At 37.5% G+C, this 15000-nt stretch overlaps 1 long non-coding RNA gene across 3 annotated transcripts in view; it reads left to right on the top strand.

Annotated features, from left to right (window-relative positions):
* The window catches only part of LOC135110401 (uncharacterized), a 50686-nt gene extending 39881 nt beyond the window's left edge, over positions 1 to 10805 (top strand). For 2 of the 3 annotated variants that reach the window (XR_010273244.1, XR_010273242.1), the window contains 2 exons: positions 1429 to 1473; positions 10763 to 10787. This is a non-coding gene — a long non-coding RNA (uncharacterized LOC135110401). Of the gene's footprint in view, positions 1 to 1428; positions 1474 to 10762 lie in introns of all 3 variants that reach the window. The other variant, XR_010273243.1, reaches the window with a different exon arrangement.
* The last annotated feature ends 4195 nt before the right edge of the window (positions 10806 to 15000 follow it).

Raw genomic sequence — 15000 nt, 5'->3', positions numbered from 1 at the left:
CATGCCTCACTTGTCTCCCTCTCGCTTTACATTTTGGCTTTTCTCTCTCTCTCTCTCTCTCTCTCTCTCTCTCTCTCTCTCTCTCTCTCTCTCTCTCTCTCTCTCTCTCTCTCTCTCTCTCTCTCAAGAGCTGTCAGTCATGCATGTATATGACGTCACTAGGGAAGAGAGAGAGAGAGAGAGAGAGAGAGAGAGAGAGAGAGAGAGAGAGAGAGAGAGAGAGAGAGAGAGAGAGAGAGAGAGAGAGAGAGAGAGAGAGAGAGAGAGAGAGAGAGAGAGAGAGAGAGAGAGATTCGTGTCACATCAGCTCCGTGTCATTTTTTTTCATTTTGAGCGAAATGAATAACCTGGAAACTGTCATTTTTATTTTTTATTCATTTTTTTTTATTTTATTTATTTTTTTTGTTTTACTTTTGTGTCGTCGGAATTGCGGAACATTTTCTTTCTTTTTCGTTCGTTCTTTTCTTCCTCGTTTTCTTTTGTTCCTTCTTGATACCATGTTTGAAAATTCATGTATAATCTGTTTGCATAAGCTGAGAGGAGGGGGGTAAAAAATGAAAGCAGAGAGAGAGAGAGAGAGAGAGAGAGAGAGAGAGAGAGAGAGAGAGAGAGAGAGAGAGAGAGAGAGAGAGAGAGAGACTAAATTGACTGACTGACTGACTAACCAACAAACCAAAACTGGCCTTCATTCTACACCTACAAATACATAGATAGATAGACAGACAGACAAACAGTTAGATAGCTAGATGGACATATAGACACGTAGATAAATAGATAGATAGATACTCTTAGATAAACAGACACAAAGACCGACAGATAGATTAGTGTATGACAGATGAATAAATAGGCGAGCTCGTAGATAAATAGATAAATAGAGGAACTGACACACTAATAGATAAAAGCTCATCATTAGATAGACAGTTTCATCTCATTAAGGCATCAGGTGCATTCATTACTAAACACATTAATTACAGGTATAATTGATGACTAAAAGCAGGTAAGAAGCGAGGTAAACGACGGAAGAAGAAGATAATGCAAAGAAGAGCGATGCAGGATGAAGAGGAGAGAAGAAAGAAGAGCAGGAAAAGAAGAAGCAAAGGAAATAGATGTAGATTAATGAGTTCACGTAATGAGTAAAGAGTAGAACAGGTGAGTGAATGAAAAAGAGAAAAGAAAAAGAATATTAGAAAAAAAAAGAACAGGACTAATTACAAGAAACATTTACGAAGTGAGTAACATCCCCCCCAATTATTTGTACCCCTTTCACCTGGCCCCCCTCCCCTCCCCATGTCCCCCATTATAATTTCAGAGTCCCTCCTTAACGCCCCCCTCCCCCCGTCCCAAACAAAGTCAAGGTTTCAAGAGGACAAGCACCTCACCATTTATACAAGTTATTAATATTGTGTCTTTTTCCTCTTTACTTTGCAGCGAGGCGGCCGCCCAAACAGTAGAGATATGCAAAGGTTTTCAGAAGTAAGACAGTCATTCGCACTCACTCACTTTGATTACGTATCTTAGAACACCTTAATGACACCTGTTTGTTTTGCCTCTAATTAACTCTCCATTACTGCTCTCCCCCTCTCTCCCCCTTCCAGGCACTGTACTATTACCACTACTATTGTATATACACGCTACTGTTGGTACTACTACTATTACTGCGAGTACTACTGTTTACTACTACTATTATTATTATTAGTAGTACTGGTATTATTGTGTTAGTTGATTTAGTTCTATTCCTTGTGTATATATATATATTTTTACTGATGCTTCACTCCTGTATATATATATATTTGTATTAATCTCAGTATGCTTATGTAGATTTGGTCATTTCAATCCTTTCCTCATCTCCTTGGTAATTTTGTTCTCATAGTATTATCACCTTCATCTTCATTGCACTTTTTCATCTTTCATCATTATTCTTTTTCATGGTACATACGTAAACTACAGATTGTTGTGTGTGTGTGTGTGTGTGTGTGTGTGTGTGTGTGTGTGTGTGTGTGTGTGTGTGGGGGATTCTCTCTCTCTCTCTCTCTCTCTCTCTCTCTCTCTCTCTCTCTCTCTCTCTCTCTCTCTCTCTCTCTCTCTCTCTCTCTCTCTATGCCATTCATCTTTCTTCATTCATCTTCTCATCTTCCTCACCTCATTTCTCTCACTTTGGTCTCTTCCTTTTCCCAAGTGCTTCCTCCTCCTCCTCCTCCTCCTCCTCCTCCTCCTCCTCCTCCTCCTCCTCCTCCTCCTCCTCCTCCTCCTCCTTCTCCATCATGTCCGTGTAGATTCTCCGAAATTACTTGTATCTCAAAGACGCAGTCACACACACACACACACACACACACACACACACACACACGGGTACACATAGTTGACGGTTCAGACTATTGATACATACGCTCAGAGAGAGAGAGAGAGAGAGAGAGAGAGAGAGAGAGAGAGAGAGGAAATGAGACAATCAATTCTGTACTTTCTCGCCTACACACACACACACACACACACACACACACACACACACACACACACACACACACACACACACACACACACACACACACACACACACACACGGGGAATAGTATTGGCTGTTGTATACCATTCATGTCCAGAAAAAAAGATTCCTCCTCCTCCCCCTCCTCCTCCTCCCCCTCCTCCTCCTCCTCCTCTTCCTCCTTCTCCTCCTCCTTCCGGTGGTTCCATATCCTTCTTTGTTTCCTGTTGCTCCTTCTGTCCTTTCCACTCCTCCTCCTCCTCCTCCTCCTCCTCCTCCTCCTTGTCCTCCATCTCCTTATTCTCCCAAACACAAACCCAGCTTCATGAAAGACATACAAAGGGGACACACACACACACACACACACACACACACACACACACACACACACACACACACACACACACACACACGAATCCATTCTCAGTATGTATGTGGATAACATTTACCACACAAGGACCCATCTTCACCACCACCACCACCACCATCACACACACACACATACACACACGGAGACTCGCCATAACAGATTCATTTTATTATTTTGTTATTTTTCTTTAGTCACGCCTGCACTGGTAGAAAAGAAAACGTCACTCAGAACACCCGTTTTCTTTTACTGATCTTCACACATCATCACTTGTTATTGTTCTTGTTATTGTAGAAAAGAAAACGACATCCAGAACACCCCGTTTTCTTTCATTGATCTCCACACGTCATGACTTATTATTATTCTTGTTATTGTAGAAAAGAAAACGACATCCAGAACACCCCGTTTTCTTTCATTGATCTCCACACGTCATCACTTATTATTATTCTTGTTATTGTAGAAAAGAAAACGACATCCAGAACACCCCGTTTTCTTTCACTGATTACACATCATAACTTATTATTGTTATTGCACATTTATCACCATCATCTCATTATCATTTCCTTTATATTTAGTACCATTTGTGTATATATTAACCCTTCATTATCTACTCTCATTATTATCCTCATTTTCATCATTGTTATTATCATTTAGTCAATTTATACTCTTTCCCTCATTTATTCACACTTGTATATACTCCTTATTTTTTTCCCAACTTCAGTTTTTCAGCAAGAGAATGAGAGAGAGAGAGAATCAAATACTGCAAAGCAAATTCTCTTCCTATTCCACCTCTCTTTGTATTTCTATTGTATTTCTATTCCACGACATACAATCTCTTCCATCACAGTTATTACTATTCTTCTGTAAACATTATACACGCAAATACACCCAAATGTGTATAGTGTATATATATGACCTGCTTTCATTGTGTGTGTGTGTGTGTGTGTGTGTGTATGTATATATATCGCGTATCTTTTCATGCCTTCAGTGTCTGTATATATATATAAATCGCTCCTCTCCCCCCTCGTGTGTTTCCTGCCGTCTCTCGTTTTCTTTGTCTGGTGGTGGTGGTGGTGGTGGTGGTCGTGATGTTGGGTTTTCTGTTGTTCTGTCGCTCGGTAAGTTGTGGTGATGGTGGTGGTGGTGATGGTGGTGGCTATTTCTGGTGTTTTTTCTCTTTTTTTTTTTATTCGATGAAGTTGTTTTGTTTTTCGTGTGTGTGTGTGTGTGTGTGTGTGTGTGTGTGTGTGTGTGTGTGTGTGTGTGTGTGTGTGAGAAAGAACGTAAAGCAAAGCTGAATTCAATAGGTGCTATATTTGGACACACACACACACACACACACACAGAGAGAGAGAGAGAGAGAGAGAGAGAGAGAGAGAGAGAGAGAGAGAGAGAGAGAGAGAGAGAATATCCTACACTATGACACGCTTGTCCATTATTTCAAAACCCCTGAAAGCTGAGGTTACGATGTTACGGCCTCCATTTTCTTTGCCTTACATACAGATGCACGGACACACACATTAGGAAAACGAGGTGCGGATAGGATGGCAGACTCAAGTAAATATTTGCATGGCTATGTATTGCACGTGTGGGCGGCTCTGCTTATGGGAAAAAGAGAGAGAGAGAGAGAGAGAGAGAGAGAGAGAGAGAGAGAGAGAGAGAGAGAGAGAGAGAGAGAGAGAGAGAGAGAGAGAGAGAGAGTGTGGAGGGTTGGAGGGAAGGGAGAGGAAGGAATCCCATCTTTTAATGCACCGCCGAAGACTTGGAAGGTTTTTGGAAGGTTTTGGAAGGTTTTATGGATTATTGATTGGTTTCGCCTCAATTCAATCAGAGAGAGAGAGAGAGAGAGAGAGAGAGAGAGAGAGAGAGAGAGAGAGAGAGAGAGAGAGAGAGAGAGAGAGACCAGTGCTGAGGCTGAGAAAGTTTGGTGAACATATCCATTAATTCACGCCCTCACACACACACACACACACACACACACACACACACACACACACACACACACACACACACACGCACACAAAAGCGAGATTTAGCTTTGAAATGCTTTGTTCTCACGCGAATTGTGAATTTAGTGCCAACCTAATTTAGGATTGGTTTTAGGTATTATGATTATTGTTTTATTGTTTTATTATTATTATTATTGTTATTATTATTATTATTATTATTGTTATTATTATTCATATTATTATTATTATTATTATTATTATTATTATTATTATTATTATTTTTATTATTATACCAATTATTTTTACGACATTTTTACATCAACAACAACAACAACAACAACAACAACAATAATAATTACTACTACTACTACTACTACTACTACTACTACTACTACTACTACTACTACTACTACTACTACTACTACTTTTCGTCATAAACGCAACTCCTCTTCCTCCTCCTACTACTACCACCACAACCACTACCACTACCACCACTACCACTACCACCAACACCAACACCACTAAAAGGACAAATGTTATGAGGTCTAATAATACACACGGACGATATACAGCATTCACTCTTGTGCAAAAAGAAACACAAATCAATGCATAGATTATACAGACACACAGAAACTGCCTCTATATTAAGCTAATCTCCCGGGCAGGATTCGAACCCACGTCCCAGAGAGAGAAAGGCTACAGTGTTAATTCAATACACTTACTGAATTTTTTTGTTTGATTTTTTGTTTTTTCAATATTTTGTTTCGAAATTTATATTGTTTTTTTTTTTAAGTTTTCAAGTGTGTTTTTGGTGGTTGGTGCTCATTAGGAGAGAGAGAGAGAGAGAGAGAGAGAGAGAGAGAGAGAGAGAGAGAGAGAGAGAGAGAGAGAGAGAGAGAGAGAGAGAGAGAGGTGAGGAGAAAGTTATGTGATTTCCGGTTTTTGTTGTAAAATGTTTGGTGTGAGATTTATATTAAGTCTCTCTCTCTCTCTCTCTCTCTCTCTCTCTCTCTCTCTCTCTCTCTCTCTCTCTCTCTCTCTCTCTCTCTCTCTCTCTCTCTCTCTCTCTTACTGTTTATGTTCCTAATTATTTTTTTCGGTGGAAGTTTTGTGTGTGTTTCAGAGAGAGAGAGAGAGAGAGAGAGAGAGAGAGAGAGAGAGAGAGAGAGAGAGAGAGAGAGAGAGAGAGAGAGAGAGTTTTGATGTTTGATTTCTCTCTGGTATCTCAATTGTTGGCTTTGTTCGTATAGTTGTTTATTTGTTTACTTGTTTGTTTGTTTGTTTGTGGTCTTCGGTGGTTAGTTGATGGTCACTGGATGGTTGTTTGTTTGTTGGGTTGTCGTGTTGTTCCTCTGTTCCTCAGGTGTGGCTGAAAGTGTTTGGTGTTTGTTTGTCTGTTTGTTTGTGTGTCGAGATGTTGGGGGTGACTCGTCTGTGGCGGTGTTGGATTTGTCTGTCTGTCTGTTTGCCTGTCTGTTGGTCTTCTTTTCCTTCATATTTTCCTCTCATATTCCTTCGTTGTATCTTTTTTTTTTTTTGCCTATTTGTTTGTTTGTGTGTTTAACTTAATCTTCGTTTCTTTGCTAATCTTTCTTTCCTGCCTTTCTTCTTCTTACCTTTTTTTTTTCTTTGCCATTTCTTTTTTTTTCCTTTTATCTTTCATTCCTTTCCATGTATATTTGTGTTATTCTCCTTATTACCTTATTCCTCTTTGCCGTTACTTATTTCCTTTCCTTTCCTCTCCTTTATTCTCTTCTTTCCATCTCTTGTCTTCTTGTTTTTCTTTATTCCTGTCTCTTCTTTGTGATTTTCTCTTTCATCTTTGTTTTTTTCCCATCTGTTTCTTATTTCTCTCTCTCTCTCTCTCTCTCTCTCTCTCTCTCTCTCTCTCTCTCTCTCTCTCTCTCTCTCTCTCTCTCTCTCTCTCTCTCTCTCCCAGGACGTTCTAGATGTTGAGTGGCAATTGTTTGTGTTGTTTGAAAAAGTTGACTAATCTTGGTTTTCAGAACGAGTGGCTCTCTCTCTCTCTCTCTCTCTCTCTCTCTCTCTCTCTCTCTCTCTCTCTCTCTCTCTCTCTCTCTCTCTCTCTCTCTCTCTCTCTCTCTCTCTCTCTTGCATGGGACCTGCTTCTCTGTGTCTCTCCGTCTGTTTGTCTATCTATGTCTGTCTGTCTGTCTGTCTGTCTCTCTATCACGTTTTCTTTTCATCATAATCATCAGTGTATATAAAGAAAACGCACAATAGCTTTCCGTTTTCTTTAGCTGCTTATTGCCTGTTCGTGTGTTTAGTGTAAATAACTCCATGCTTTCTATCATTGTTATCGTTGTTATTGTTATTGTATTGTGGTTATTGCTATTATTATTGGTATTATCATTGTTGATGTTGTAAATATTGGTGTTATTCATATTATTATTATTATTATTATTGTTATTTTTATTGGTGTGTGTGTGTGTGTGTGTGTGTGTGTGTGTGTGTGTGTGTGTGTACGCAAAACTATACCAGTATTTATTTTTGTGTGTACATGCTAATTTAGTGTGTGTGTGTGTGTGTGTGTGTGTGTGTGTGTGTGTGTGTGTGTGTGTGTGTGTGTGTGTGTGTGTGTGTGTGTGTGTGTGTGTGTGTTTACCTGTATCTCTTAAATTCTTATTGTCATGTTTATGTTAGTGTGTGTGTGTGTGTGTGTGTGTGTGTGTGTGTGTGTGCGCGCGCGCGCTTATGCTCGCTCACTCTCGCGTATCCGGCGGTGCTCCATGGGTAACCGTCACGGCTCTCAGGGCAATATTCGGGACTTATTCGGATGTAAGAGAATTCATGTCCGGATTCCGCAAAAGAAAGTGCATTACCATAAAGCCGTAAAACATTCTCTCTCTCTCTCTCTCTCTCTCTCTCTCTCTCTCTCTCTCTCTCTCTCTCTCTCTCTCTCTCTCTCTCTCTCTCTCTCTCTCTCTCTCTGTGGCCCCTCTTAGTGATTCGATCGAAACATAATCCGTGTTACGACTTGATCCGGATAAAGTACTCTCTCTCTCTCTCTCTCTCTCTCTCTCTCTCTCTCTCTCTCTCTCTCTCTCTCTCTCTCTCTCTCTCTCTCTCATAAAAAGGCCAGTGTGTTCCGGATTCATCTCATTCTTCTCGCCGCCAAGGGACTGCATACGCCCATATTTATCTCCCGCTTATCCGGACCCGGACGTTCTCCTTCCGTGACGGAATTGTGGAGATAATGGTCTAATTTCGGACACGACCTGGCAACCGACCGCCCCGTAACCCTTTGAGGACAGCGCCGGATCCACCTTGTCTACCCTTCTGTGTGTGTGTGTGTGTGTGTGTGTGTGTGTGTGTGTGTGTGTGTGTGTGTGTGTGTGTGTGTGTGTGTGTGAAAAAATCCTCTCCTCTCTTCCTCTTTTTTGGTTGGTAGTATTTTTTTTTTACGTGTGTGTGTGTGTGTGTGTGTGTGTGTGTGTGTGTGTGTGTGTGTGTGTGTGTGTGTGTGTGTGTGTGTGTGTGTCATACTTCTATTTTGCTTCTTCTTTTAAAGTAATAAAAGTTAAATCTGTCAGTTTCCTTTTTTTTTTTTACTTTAGATTTTTCTTTATTGTGTTTTATTTAGTTTTTGTTTAATGCTTTTCTTTTTTTCTTTTTGAGGCAAAGCTGTAAAAAACAATTTTCAGTCTTATTTTTATTTGAAATTTTCTTTATATATATATATATATATATATATATATATATATATATATATATATATATATATATATATATATATATATATATATATATATTTCTTATATTCTACAGTAAAGAAATTGATATCAAAAGCAAAAGAAAAAAGTCTATCTTATATTCTCACTTTATTTATTTTTTCCTTTCATTTTATTTCTTCAATCATGAAAACGTAACTTTTTCTTTCATTTTTTTTTCCTTTTGTATCCCAGTCATATTTTTTTCTTTTCATGTAATTTTTGTTTTGTATTTTTCTTTCGTTTTGATATTTTTTCCTCTTCGAATTTCGCGTGTTTGATATTTTCATTTTATTTCTTTTTTTCTTTTCGTTGCGTTCATTTGTTCTTTGATCGAATGTTTGTGACACCAACAGTAGAATAGATGGCTTTTTATTAGTGTGTGTGTGTGTGTGTGTGTGTGTGTGTGTGTGTGTGTGTGTGTGTGTAGCAGTTTTTTATGTACATAGCTTTTTGAATGTCTTTTTGATTCAGCTGTGTATGTATGTGTACGTATGTATGTAGGTATGTATGTATTTGTGTGTTTATATTTGCATGTACGTGCGAGTGTATCTATGTGAGTATTGATCGTGTGTGTGTGTGTGTGTGTGTGTGTGTGTGTAATAATTCATGTATAATCATGTATGTATGTATAAAGTTTAGTCATCAGTTTTTAGTATGAATATTCAGTAGCAGTATTTTATTTTTCCAGCACTATATTTTAAGAAACCAAAAATTTACGAATGGAGAAAAAAAAATCTTTTCTTTTACAATGTTTAATTAACGCTAACTAGCCCCTCTAAGTTAAGATTTCAAAGGTATAATATTTTCATTCTCTTTAATATAAAACCAGTAAAATTTGTTTTCATGCACTTCTTTTCTCAGGCCTGTAAATAATGACTACTTTATTTATATTTCTTAAAAGATGGCGAGGAAATAGAACAGTAAAATTTGTCCATTAGTTTCTTTCATAGTCTTTCATATTATGCTTTGAAGATTAATTTTCCATGTTTATTTCTGTTCCAAGACTAACAATAATGAGGACTTTTGCTGACATTTCCTTATGTTTGGAAAATTGAAAACTATTACTAATTTTCAAGTTAAGGCCTCTAGATAATGAGATTGATTTCCTTTTGTATTTCTGTTCCCATACCTACAGTAATGGACAATTTTGGTTATATTTATTATTACATGGTTAGGAAATATAAAAGTATTAGCAGTTTTCAAGTTAAGGCCTATAGGTAATTATCATTGAAAAGCCTATAAGATCTATGTGCATAACATATTACATTTAGTTCTTTAGAGAAATCTTTAACTCTTTCACTGCTGTTCTTGTTATTTGTCGAAATTTAGACCACTTTAAGATAAGAATGAGAAAATGGAAGATTAATCATGTCTTTTTTTGAGCTAGAGAAATATTTGAAAGACTAGTTTAAATATAAGTGTTTAAATAATTGTATTAAGGAATGGTGGTAAAATTTTGTAGCAGTGAAAGAGTTAAGGATGTTTTGAAACGAAGTGTAGATAATGCTTTGTGTGAGATTGTGATGTGATGGTGATGGTGATGGTGACTTTTTTTTTCTTTTTTTTCAAGTGTTAGTTCATTGTTCTCATTAGTGTTAACAATATTTGGATGCTGAATTAATGTGTCTTGTCCCTTTTTTTTTTTTAATTATTATTGTCAGTTATTTATTTCCAGTGTGTTGTGCTGCTAGTGTTGCTTCAGGAGAGACAGCAAGTCGACAGCTAGGCATTGAGATTAATGAACATGCATAGATTAGACATTTTTTTCCTGAGATTCGTCCATTTCTCCGTGTATGTTGTGTTAGAGTTGTGCTGCTAGTTAGCCATACTTTTGTCTAGTGTGGTGATGGAATGAGTTAGAGTGAAGGTGGTAGTTATTATTATTATTATTATTATTATTATTATTATTATTTTTCATTGTTTTTTAGGCAGTGAATGTTGAATGCTTAAAGTGTTGTGGTGAAAGTCCGTTTTAGTTAACATTTAATAGTGTTTAGAGCTGTGTTGTGGTATGAGAGAGAGAGAGAGAGAGAGAGAGAGAGAGAGAGAGAGAGAGAGAGAGAGAGAGAGAGAGAGAGAGAGAGAGAGAGAGAGTAATAACGAGGAATTAAAGACAATTTTTTTTATCTCTTAGGATGTGTATTAACCTTGTGTGTTTTTTCTTTTTTTTCCATCTCCACCTCTTCTCATCTCCATCTCCTCCTCCTCCTTTTTTCAATCTTCCTCGCCGTAGCTGCAGAGTTCCGTGTTGGCAGTGGTAAGTCCTACGTCCTGTCTGTCTGTGGCTGTCGCTATCAGTGTTTTGGCTGTTCAGATCGCCTGCACAGCAATTATCAGCAACAGCAACAACAACAGCAGCAGCAAATAAAAAAAAAGCACAGTTAACGCACATTATTATTATTATTATTATTATTATTATTATTATTATTATTATTATTATTATTATTATTATTATTATTTATTAAGTTGGATATTTTTGCCTCCTCACAGCTACTCTAGTATTTGAACTGCTCACTGTGGCGTTTGTCTGTTTGTCTGTTTGTTTGTTTGTGTATGTGCGTGTGTACGTACGTGTGTATGTGCGTGTACAATATTGTGTGCTTTTTTTCAAGAATGAATTTTTTTTTCTTTGTTTTTTTTTTTTCATACTTTTTTTGCAATGTGATATATTTTTTTGTCACTGTTGCAGAAATGAGTGGTCACTTTTTTTGGTGTATTTTTGATGTCTTTTTTTTTTTTGAGTGAATGTAAATTTTTGTTCTTTTATTCCTCAGAGTTTTTTTTTTAGTCTGGGGAAGAAGAAAAAAAAAAAGGATAGATGAAAGGAGAGAAGAATAAGAAAAGGAGGAGGAGGAGGAGGAGGAGGAGGAGGTGGAGGTGGTGGTGGTTGAATTTTATCTCATCTTTAAAACCTACTGATTGTTCTCTAGGGAAGGGAGGAAGGGAGATTAGGGAAGGGAGGGAATAAAAGGATGATGAAAAGTGAGGGAGACAGAGATAGAGGGAGAATAGGGGCAGATGAAGTAAAGGTGACGGGAGAAATTGAATAAATGAGGGAAAGGGAGGAATTGTGAGGGAGATAGAAAGGAACAGAGTAGAATATGAAGGGAAAGTGAAGGGAGAAATAGGAGGGAGGGGAGGGAGTAAAGGAGAAACGAATAAAGAGAGAGAGGGAGAGGAAATACGGATAACATGTGATAAAGGAAAGACTAAATTTTTGTTAAGTATCTATTTGATGAAAAAAAAAAAAAGACAAAATATTTATACCTACAAAAGTAAAAAAAAATGTAACAACAAGAAAACATTTATATTTAACACACACGAACAAAAAAAAAAAAAAAAAAGAAAAGAAAAGAAAAGAAAGAACATTTTGGGTCATTTTAAAATCCTACCTTGTCATTCTATTTAACTTGATATCGGCTCACTGTTTTAAATTCGAGAGAGAGAGAGAGAGAGAGAGAGAGAGAGAGAGAGAGAGAGAGAGAGAGAGAGAGAGAGAGAGAGAGAGAGAGAGAGAGAGAGAGAGGACCATTTAAGTACCTCGTCGGAAGCCATTTTTGGGAAAAGAAAGAAAGATTAGCTATTCAGTGAAAGGTCTCTCTCTCTCTCTCTCTCTCTCTCTCTCTCTCTCTCTCTCTCTCTCTCTCTCTCTCTCTCTCTCTCTCTCTCTCTCTCTCTCTCCCTCTCCTCTTCCTACGTTCCCTTGTCTGCCTCCCACCTTTATGTTTCTCCTCCTCCTCCTCCTCCTCCTCCTCCTCCTCCTCCTCCTCCTCCTCCTCCTCCTCCTCCTCCTCCTCCTCCTCCTCCTCCTCCTCCTCCTCTTCCTCACCTGTCGAACTTAATAGAGTCATGTTACCTCTCTGTTTTGTCTCATCCACTCCTCTTGACAGCTCGAAGAGGAGGAGGAGGAGGAGGAGGAGGAGGAGGAGGAGGAGGAGGAGGAGGAGGAGGAGGAGGAGGAGGAGGAGGAGGAGGATAAAGATAGTAAAGGCGGTATTGAATGTGACAAGTATCATTTTATTTTGGATCTTATTTCTTGTTTTATGAAGGATGGCTTTTGTGTGATGCATATTATTATTATTATTGTTATTATTATTATTATTATTGTTATCATTATTATTATTATTATTATTATTATTATTATTATTATCATCACAGTTTCGCTTTTCTTGCACACACTAACGCGCATGATAATGACGCACATGTATACAAAAATAAAAGATCGCACGCATACACGCACACTCGCACACGCACACAGGCACACTCACACGGACATGAGTGTATGTATGTATACCAAATTGCACACACAGAGCAATCACACTTACAGCGATTGCATGCGTACACACACACACACACACACACACACACACACACACACACACACACACACACACACACACACACACACACACACACACACACACACACACAATGGGTTTTAGAACTTCCGGCCGTTTCAACAAAAGTTCCGCTCGGATTCGAAACACCCACTCACGTATTGGTAACATTTTCCTTTCTATCGCCGGCGCAGCACAAAGGAAACCGTATCCGAAACCGTACCTGGAACCGTATCCGTGACCGTAATGCCTCTGTTCTGGCAAGTCCATCGGGAGGCACTTGTGTTATTGTGTCCTGAAGGAGGTGATGGTTATATAAGAGCATTTTCTTTTTTTTTATTGTATTTTTTTTTTATAGTCCTTTCATTGGTAAAACTCAAAAACTTCTACTCCTTGCCTGCTTCTGTATTTTCTCCTTCCTACGGCTTCAGTTTTTTTGTAAGGGGAGGTTTCATGTCACTTCATTTCTGGGTAATCTTTTTGACCGGTCTTTTTTTTTTCCTATAGGGTGTGGTGTCTCATGGGTCTTTTTTTTTATATATATATATAATTTCCCCTTCCTATGACTTGAATTCTTTAAAGAGGAAGATTTCATGACTTCTTTCATTGGTTATCTTGTTGGTTCTTTTTCCTCTAGGGACTTCAGTGGGTATTTTATTTATTTATTTATTTTATGTTCAGTAGCTTTAGGTCAGTGCCTCTCTTACTTGATAAATATATGGTGAATCTTTTCGTAATCCCAAGCTGTTTTCAGATTTTTGTTTGTTGTATCGTCATTTATAAACATTTTACTGACTACGAATTGCAAAAGCTATACGTTGAATTCCTTTTTTCTTTCTTTTGTTTCTGGTATTTGTTAAGATTTTGCACTTTTTATTTTTTTTTATTTATTCATTTTATTTTAGTGTCATTTGGTGCATATCGAGGTGAAAGTTTTTGTTTAATATTGCTGCATCTCGTGTTTTTTTTTTCGGATTAAATGGCCGCGTGTCACTGATTCAAATTCTTTTCCTTTCCAGAAAATTTCAAGTGATATTTTATGAATCTTTGACGAGATATTATATATCGTACCTGTATGAATTCTTTAAAAATTTTTTTTTATAAGAGTATCTAAGAAACAATTATTTCTATACATTTAACGCATTTCAGTATTTTTTTTCCTAGAATATACAACTACTCCATTTAAATCCTAAACAACAGTGATGCATTTTTAACCGAGAGAAACGAGAAATACAGAATTTGTCGTATTTTAGTGTATTTTTATTATTTTTTTTTTAACAGGATATTACAATACCTTCTCTTTATAATTCCAGGAAGGACTGCGTCGCAATTACTGTGAGGTGTTGTGTTCATCAGAATAACTCTTAGATAACTGTGAATATATTAGAAGGGTTGTATCGTGCACTTGCAACACTACAATTACACTTCTGATATTTTTACTATACATTTAGAAGAAGTCTGAGGGAAAAAAAAAATGTAGTATTGAAGAAAATGGATTGATAGTTTTTTTTGATCAGTGAAAGAGGGAAGGTAGGATGAATGGATGGATGGATGGATGGACTGGAGAATGAATGGACGGCTGGAAGGAAGGAAGGGGAAAGATATCTGGAAGGAAGAAATAATTAAAAGGAGGAAAGTAGGGAGAATAAATGAATGGATGGGTGGATGACTGGATGGAAGGGAGAAATAAAGAACGAACGAAAGGAAGGAAGAAGGATGAAAGGGGAATACAGAATCATGGAAGAAAGAATGAAAGAAAATGAATGAATGAATAAATGAGAGCAGGAACTCGGAAAAGAAAGTGAACGAATTAATAAAAGATCAAAAGGAAAGCAATGCATGAAATAAAGAAGTAAAGATGGAAGGACAAATGGAAGAAACAGCTAATACTGCAGTTTCGGGATGAGCTGTTATCAGATTACGTTGTTAAGATTAAATGGCGGAATGAATGGGAATTAAAAGCCTCATTCTGCATCGATTTGTGTATAATGATTATCGCTGTGAACCATAATTCTTTTTTTTAGATAATCTGAATATTGTTGGGTTCATTGACGCGTTTATCCTGAAGGTAAATTGGCCCTAATTGAACTGTGGGGTTGTTGTTATTGTTGTTGTTGTTATTTATATTATTACT

Source organism: Scylla paramamosain, chromosome 20 (genome assembly GCF_035594125.1).
Source record: "Scylla paramamosain isolate STU-SP2022 chromosome 20, ASM3559412v1, whole genome shotgun sequence".
Taxonomy (NCBI): Eukaryota; Metazoa; Arthropoda; class Malacostraca; order Decapoda; family Portunidae; genus Scylla; species Scylla paramamosain.
Note: the sequence above shows the minus strand (reverse complement) of the source record. Positions and strands in the feature narration are given on the sequence as shown.